Here is a 9,218-nt window from a genome sequence, read left to right on the forward strand (position 1 = left end):
TTGCTCAAAAGGAGACTCTGAGTTAGTAGCTGCGTTTCTCATACCATTAATATCTAGAGACCTGTTATAAGGATGAAAAAAATTCAAAGAACAAAAAAATCTAAGAATATTTATTTGTGTGGTATGATTATGAATGAAATAGAAAGAATAAAAGGATATATGCTCAAGATGATACGCAAAAATGCATTTTTGTTGAAATAATGATACTGGACAAGAGCCTATTTCACAAAAGGACTCTGATTGCCCTAGGCTAAGAGCAATAAGCTTGTTTTGGACATTACTCTGAATTAATTTTAAAAGTTATAGGGATCTGCTCCTTGGTCCAATTGTTCAAAACGCTCATCGGCACGTATGGGCAAATGCCTGATAGATTTCCTTCTCCTGTTCCTTCCTTGGATATGGCGTTAATGCTCAAATTTTCTAACATTTCTTCAGCACACACCTTTTCTTGTCATCTTCTATTCGGGGTAGATTGTTCCTCCTGACACAAACATTCTAGATCTATGAGGAAAGGTCATTGGCTCCTATTTGACCTCTCCCCCGCTTAAATGTGCTCTTCTCTTTTCTTGTTTCTTCTCTTGCTCCTTTTTTCTTTTGCCTTGCATCTGGCTTAAATCCTAAGCCAAAGCAGTCTTGTTTACCTTTCAACATAGATGCCTCGACCCTTCCTTGGAGATATCTTCCGAGTTTTCTTCCCGGTAAGGCTCCCTTTCTAATCATCAATCCCAGGCCTATTCTTGTAGTATTGGATATTTTGGGCATTGGGATCCTATTCCCTTCGATAATGAATGTTGCATTGACAAATTCTAACAATCAAAATGAACATTTAACGCCTCGTCGTCCGTCCCTATGTATGGTGCGTCGCTGGTAACGGATGCAATAATATCTTCCTCCACATTTATCGTTACCAGTCTACCCTCAGTTACCAACTTTAACTTTTGGTGTAATGACAACGATACTGCTCCCGCTGAGTGAATCCAATGCCTCCCCAACAAGCAATTGTAAGAGGGCTTAATGTCCATTACCAAGAAGTCCACCTTGTACATGTTCGAGCCAATCAGAAGGGGCATCTCAATTCTTCCCATTACTCTCCTTTCGGTGCCATCAAATTCCTTTACTATGTTTTGGCATGTCTTCCTGTGAGAGCTATCCACAAGCAACCTATTCAGCATGGATAAGGGCAAGACATTCAATGCCGATCCATTATCAATTAACACACCCAGAAATGTATATCCTTTACAACAGGTGGTGATATGTAGAGCCTTTGTAGATCCCATACCCCCCGGAGGTATCTTATCATCATTGAAGAAGATGAAGTTGTTACCACTTATATTGTTGACTAGACGGTCCAGTTTGTTTACAGAGATATCGTCAGCGACATAAGTTTCATTTAACACTTTTATTAGCGTGCTACGATGTGTCTTCAAACTTAAGAGTAAAGCTAGCACTGAGATGTGAGCCGGTTGCTTATACAGCTGTTCTACAACGCTATACTCGCTATGCTTTAAAAATTTCAGGAATTCCCTAGCTTCATTCTCAGTTATTGGCTTGTTAACTGGCAATTCGAGCCTGACCGTCTTCTCCTTCTTTTGCTCTACTGTTGGGGTCTTTCCTACAGTTCCGGTTCTTGTACCCACAGGATCATAACGCCTCTCACTGCGTGTATAAAAACCTATATCTTGGCTTTCCTCTGAAGCTTTAGTTGGATTCACCTCTCCCGGGATTGTCACGTTGTAGTCATAGTTCCAAGAAACCCATTTGCTATCCTTGTAGGGAAAGGATACAGGTTTCTGGATTATGACTCTTGGTGCCATTTGTATTCCTGCTTCATTGTTCCTTGGTTGCAAAATTATCACCACTGGGTGATTAACTTTTTGGACCCTTTCTGTTGATCCCTCCTCTGAGGCGTAAACCTCTCATTCTTCTGATCCTTTGGTTTTCTCATAAAATTCCATCTCTTTATTGTCCATCAGATTTTGGATTATAGACCTGAACTCATTGCACTCTTGGATGTCATGACCCTCATCGGCATGAAACTCATATATTTTCTCGCTTCTCTAGGTCTTTCCCCTGAATGTTGTATGATCAGACCTCTATCGACCATTTATTTCCGAACCCAACTCAGTGGGGTTTTTACTTCTGCCACGTTGGCCTTGATTCTTTTGCCCTCGCTCTCGACTATCACATTTATCCCTTTATTAACATGATCGGGCAATGGATTTCTTGCTACGTTGGGTCCTGATAGGTGTCAAACTTTACGATACCCATTTTGATAAATCTTTCTATCAACTTTTTAAACATAGTCCAGTTCTTGATCGAGTGCCCGATTATCCCTGCATGGTACTCACATTGGGCATTTGCGTCATACCATTTTGGGAACAGGGGTTGCATAGGCTTCAAGTAGAAAGGGAACACTACATGAGCATCGAATAGAATCTGATACAACTCCCTATATGACATCGGAATATGCGTAAACTGGAGCCTCTCTATATTTGGCCTCGGGTTGGATTCTTGCCTTGGAGGGCCTTGATGGCTAGTAGTCACCGTCCTTAGCTGGCTTACAGTAATGGGTTTTGAATAACCCTTGTTGTATGTGCTCGCATTATTTATCTCGTTTTCCTTCTTCTTCGGGGCTGATCTCTTGGTACTCTCCCCCACGTCTATCTTCCCACATCTTATCGCATTTTTTATCATCTCTCTAGACATCACTATATTTGAAAAGCTATTAGCAGCCCTTCCTAGCATATGGTTAATGAATGGAGCCTTCAAAGTATTGATAAAAAGCATGGTCGTTTCCTTCTCTAAGAAAGATGGTTGGACTTGCATCGCTACCTCTCTCTATCTTTAGGCGTACTACCTGAAGCTCTCATTTGGTTTCTTTTCCATATTTTGTAACGTGATTCAGTTAGGTGCTATGTCTGTCACGTGGCCGTATTACTTCATGAAAGCTTGTGCCAAGTCTTTCCACGAATTAATTTGGGCACGGCTTAGCTGGTTGTACCATTTGGCCGCAGACCCAACCAGACTATCCTGGAAGCAGTGAATTAATAACTGATCATTATTAATGTATCCTGTCATCCTTTGATAGAATAATGTGATGTGGGCTTCGGGGCAGCTAGTCTCATTGTATTTTTCGAACTCCAGAGTTTTAAATTTTGGTAGGAGGATCAAATCTAGGACCAAGCTCAAATCTTTGGCATCAACCCCGCAACGGTAGTCAACAGTCTCCATTGCTTTGAATTTCTCTTCAAGCCATTTGCAACAGTCCTCGAGTTGTTTTGGTAGATCTACTCTTACTTTTTCTATTTCTGCTACATCATCAAGGTCAGAAACAACTGGATTAGTTGGATTATCCCTTGGATTGGAGCCCGAGCCTGTTGGAAAGTTCATCGGTGTCGAGGCACCAGCCTGATATTACTGGGGCTTGATAATGAGTGGTACCCCCGTGGGTACGCCTCTGGTTGTGGTTGGACATTGACTGGAGCAAAACCCAAGGGATAGGCAAGGTTTTCATTATCGTTCCCCAAGTTAACTGCAATACCCTTCCCTTTTTCGCGTTCTCTAGCCAGCAACTGCGCCAATTGACTTATCATATTATTCTGGGATTCTTGCATTTCTTCCCTTATGTCTTGTTCGATTCTAGCCAATTGCTCTTGCATCTGTGTTTGCAATTGCTATTGTATATCTCTTTGCATTTGTTCCAATCTTTCTAATCTCTGATACTTTGCTTTGGTTTTGCGACGGGTATTGTAGCGGTATTCGGCTGGTTGACACTTTTTGGTTTCCAGATTAACTGAAATAATTTTGTTTAATTAGGGTCTTTTTATGAAACTTAATGCATATGATGAAATGTAATGCAAATTAAAGAAATGAACACAAAAAGAGACGTTGATTCTGATTCAATTTTATTAGAACAACTTTGCTAGAAAACAAATTTCTTTACATAAGATAGATTATATATACGACTTTGCCCTAATGCCCAAAGCCTTAACCTTCCTAAGAAGCCAAGCTAACTCTCGGCCCTGACCTGATTCCGACTCATACTTTACATTTAGTACATTAGCCTGAACCGCCAGGTTTTGCAGATGGTCAGCACTTCTCGTACTTGAGCCACAGCTTCACCCATGACATAATCCCTATCTCTGATTTGATCTTGAGAGCGGTGGAGTTGTTCTTTACAATGTTCATTACTTGCTTCAAGAATGACACTTACGACCATACAAGGCTTCGTACGGTGCCATTTGTATACTTGATTGATAACTGTTATTGTAGGCAAACTCAATCAAAGATAGATATTTCTCCCAACTACCTCCAAATTCTAAAACACAGCATCTAAGCATATCTTCGAGTACCTGGATTACTCTTTCTGTTTGACCATCTGTTTGTGGATGAAATGCGGTACTAAAGTTCAATTTTGTACCCAAAGCTTCTTGTAACTTTTTCCAAAATCTCGAGGTAAATCATGGATCTCTATCGATATTATAGACATAGGTACTCGTGCAACTTCACAATTTCAGCAACATATAATTCGGCTAATTTATCAAGTGAGTAATCGGTGCGTCTTGGTATAAAGTGGGCTGATTTTGTTAATCTATCAACCACTACCCAAACAAAGATCCTTCTTTTTAGGAGTTAAAGGCAAACCGGTTACAAAATCCATGGTAATCTTGTCCCATTTCCACTCGTGCACCATTATTGGTTGAAGTAATCCTCAAGGCACTTGATGTTCAACTTTTACTTGTTGACAGATCAAACACTTGGTTACAAATTCGAAATGTCCCTTTTCATACCGCCACCAATACACTTCTTTAAATCATTATACATTTTGTGCTACCAGATGAACGATAAACAGCCATTGTGCGCCTCATGTAATATTTTCGAATCAATTTATCGTTTTCGGCACACATATCCTGTCTCGAAACATCAAACAATCATCCGGTCCAACTCGAAAATCGAGTCGTAACTCGATTCGCATTGAGTTCTCTTGATCCGCAACTCACTATCATTCTTTTGAGCATCACAAATTAATTGGAGAAATAACGGTTTAGCTCTCATTTCGCTAAGATTGACCCATCATCGACAATGCTAACCCGTGTTCATGGCTCTCAAAGTAAAAAGAAATTTTCGCTCAAGGCGTCAAGAACTACATTTGCTTTTCCCGGATGATAATCAATCACTAGATCATAATCCTTTAATAATTCAAGCCATCTTCATTGTCAGCAGATTCGGATCCTTTGACTCATCAAGTACTTCAAACTTTTGTGATCGGTAAAAATTCGGCATTTTCACCGTACAAATAATGTCGCCAAATCTTCAAGGCAAAAACAACAATGCCGGTTCCAAATCATGTGTAGGATAGTTCTTCTCATGCGGTTTTAACTGCCTCAAGCATAAGCTACCACTTTACCCTCTTGCATCAACACACATCCAAGGCACATCAATGATGCATCACTATAAATTACGAACTCCTTTCCGACTCAAAAGTACTAAAATTGGTGCTTCATCAATCGTGCTTTCAATTTTTCAAAACTTTGTTGACATTTATCAGTCCATTCAAATTTAACATTCTTTTGCAACAACTTAGTCATAGGAGAGGCAATCATCGAAAATCCTTCAACAAAACGTCTATAATACCCGGCTAAGCCTAAAAAGCTTCTAACCTCGGATACATTCTTGGGCGGTTTCCAATCGACGATCGCAGAAATCTTACTTGGATCCACCCGAATACCATCACCTGAGACTATATGCCCCAAAAATCCTACTTCACGAAGCCAGAACTCACTTTTACTAAACTTGGCAAACAGTTTCTTTTCTCTCAAGATTTGCAATATAGTTCTCAAGTGTTCGGCATGTTCAGACTCATCTCGAGAATAAATTAAAATGTCATCTATAAACACTACTACAAACTTATCCAAATATGGCTGGAAGATCCGATTCATTAAGTCCATAAATATAGTGGAGCATTTGTTGTCGAAAGGCATCACAAGAAACTCATAATGTCCATACCTTGTCCTAAAGGCGCTTTACACATCGACTCCTTAACTCTCAAATGGTAGTAACCGGACCTCAAATCAATCTTTGAAAACACTGTGGCCCCTTTAACGATCGAATAAATCATCAATCCTCGGCAATGGGTACTTGTTCTTTATAGTCACCTTATTGTCGACGGTAATCAATGCAAAGTCTCATTGAACCATCCTTCTTCTTTACGAATAATACAGAGCACCCGGGAGAGAAACTCGGTCTCACAAATCCCTTGTCCATTAACTCCTGCAATCGAGCCTTCAATTCTTTTAATTCATGAGCCATTCTATATGGAGCAATCGAGATCGGTGCAAAGGTGCTGACAACAAATCAATAGCAAAATCTATCTCTATTCGGAGGCAACCCAGCAATTCCTCCGAAATACATCCGAAACTCACAAACTATCGGCCTCGATTCAAATTTCAGTTAGGGCAACTCAATATTCATTACATAAGCGGATAAGCTTCACACCCTTTTCTCATGTATTTACGTGCGACATGTGCGAAATCACCATAGGCAATTTATTTGATTCATCTGTTTCAACCCACGAATTTCTCCATTTTCACATTTCAACTCTAGTGTCTTTTGTTTACAATCTACCTTAGCATCATACAATGTTAACCACCCATTCCCAAGATAACGTCAAACTCACCAAATGGTAACAACATCAAGTTGGCGGGAAAAGTGACCTTGAATCATTAATGGGCAATTCTTGCAAACCTTGTCAACTAGCACATATTGGCCTAAGGGTTCGACACTTTAATCGTAAACTCAAGAAATTCAACAGCAACTTTTTATTGGATACTAAATTCATGCAAATATAGGAATGAGTGGACCGGGATCAATCAATGCAATAACAATAGTATCATAGAGAGAAATGTACCAAGAATAACATCGGAGATGATGCATCTTCTCGGGCACATATAGCATAAGCTCTAGCAGTGCTCTAGCTTCGATCTTGCCGTTAAATCTTTCATCACGTCTTACTACTAGTCCCACCTCCAGATTTCTCGGTGGTCTACCTCTACTAGCGGTGGTATTCATCTAGCACTCAAATCTTTCTTCTTTAACTTTCTCCGGACAATCTCTAATAAAATACTCATGAGAACCGCACTGAAACAAGCTCGCTCGGTCCCCAACACTCACCATAATGTTGCCTACCACATTGCTGACACTCGGGCTTTCTAGGTCGCACATTACCCACACTTGCCACCGAAGTAGCTTGAGCTTTAGACCCCGAATATGCTCTACCACGATCTCTGTGTGAATCCCCAATTGAAACTGTCATTCGAGGGTTTGTCTCTTTGGACCTCTTTGGTTGAGATTGAAATGGCTTGCTTATCTGTCTTTTTCGACATCTCGGGCCTCAATAGCGCCTTTTCTTCTTTCTTTGTTCAATTCTTCTACTCTAAGAGCTCGATCAACCAATACTACAAATTCTTTCAACTCCAAAATTCCTACAAGCACTTTAATGTCCTCATTCAGCCCATCTTCAAATCTTCTACACATAATGGCCTCGGTGGACACACATTCTGGGCATACTTGCTGAGTCTTACAAATTCGTTCATACTGCTACGGACATTTTCCCCTGCTTCAATTCAAGGAACTCCTTCCGTTTTTGATCAATGAATCGCTGACTTATGTATTTCTTTCTAAATTCTTCCTGGAAGAAATCCCAAGTAACTTTTTCTTTTGGCACCACTGCAACCAAAGTCTTCCACCAGTGGTAAGCCGAATCTCTCAAAAGTGATACAGCACACTTTAAGCATTCCTCGGGTGTACATGAGAGCTCATCAAATACACGGGTAGAATTTTCAAGCCAGAATTCCGCTTTCTCAGGATCATCATCGACCTTTGCTCTAAACTCTTCAGCCCCTTGTTTTCGAATCTTGTCAACCGGAGGCTTGTTCATTCTTACCAAATCTATACCTTGAGCAGCTACAGGAATCGTCTGAGGTATAGGAGGGGGTGGAGGAGGTTGAGCATTTGGATTTGCTCGAATAAATTCAATATACCAATTGTTCATCATTTGGAGAAAGGCATCCCGAGCCTCATCTCCTTGTCTCAATGTCTCAGTCTATTTTCCACAGCGGTCCCTTGTGCGGGAGCCGGCGACATTACTAAAGATCATCACCGCAGTTCCTTCAGATCCATTACTATATTAAAACAAAACACGCTTTAGAATAATCGAGTCACCACACTATCACAATATTTTTATGGCATGTATAGCTAGACTTTTACACACACTTTATTAGTCCGAGAACCGACTAAACCATAGCTCGATACCACTAAATGTAACACCCTTACCCATACTGTCATCGCCGGAACAGATACAAGGTATTACCGAACATAATACATACCATTAAACATAATCGAAATATAAATATGTCTTGAACAATATTAGCCAACTTTAATGGCTTGTACAAATTAGCTGGTCGAGTCTTGTAACTAATATTTTAAACCTAGACAAATATGACACGTAACAAAATAATTAAGCCTACTATACATGCCATAATTCAAAACGTTTAGTTCAAATACCCTAAAGTAGGATAGTGCGGATAGATCTTCACGATCCTTAACTCCCGAGCAAGCGGAGAACACTATAAGACAAAAGAGAGAAACAAAGTAAGCTTATAGCTTAGTAAGTAAGTATGTAAATACTAATTAAAAAAAATCTAACATGTTTACACAACAATTCAAGTACATCTACTTTAACTTCACTATTCATTCCACTTTGATTAAGCTGTCTCTGCTGCGTCATATTCACTAAATAAATCATAACTCGAGTTACCAAACTCGAAATTCAAATCCGTAAAATTTCCCTGAATCTAGACTCATAAAGCTTTTTGCTAATTTTTTTCTATAATTTTTGGTTCAGCTGATTAGTACAGTTTATTAGTTAAAGTTTCCCTGTTACACAGCTCGACTGATCTGACCTCTGTTCACTACAAATTGAATTTCTCTCAGTACACAATTCAAACAACCCTGAAGTCTGTTTCATTTAAAAATAGTCTCAATAAGGAATTTAGGCATGTAAACTATATTTCTTAATTTGCTTTGTACAATTTTAATGATTTTTCAAAGTTGGAACAGGGGATCACGTATTCATCCTGAGCAAGTCACATACAATTGTAAATATCTCAAAATATAGAATTCCTTTGCTTGCTCTGTTTCTTTTATATGAAAGTAGACTC

The sequence above is a fragment of the Gossypium arboreum genome, chromosome 10, assembly GCF_025698485.1.
Source record: "Gossypium arboreum isolate Shixiya-1 chromosome 10, ASM2569848v2, whole genome shotgun sequence".
Lineage (NCBI taxonomy): Eukaryota > Viridiplantae > Streptophyta > Magnoliopsida > Malvales > Malvaceae > Gossypium > Gossypium arboreum.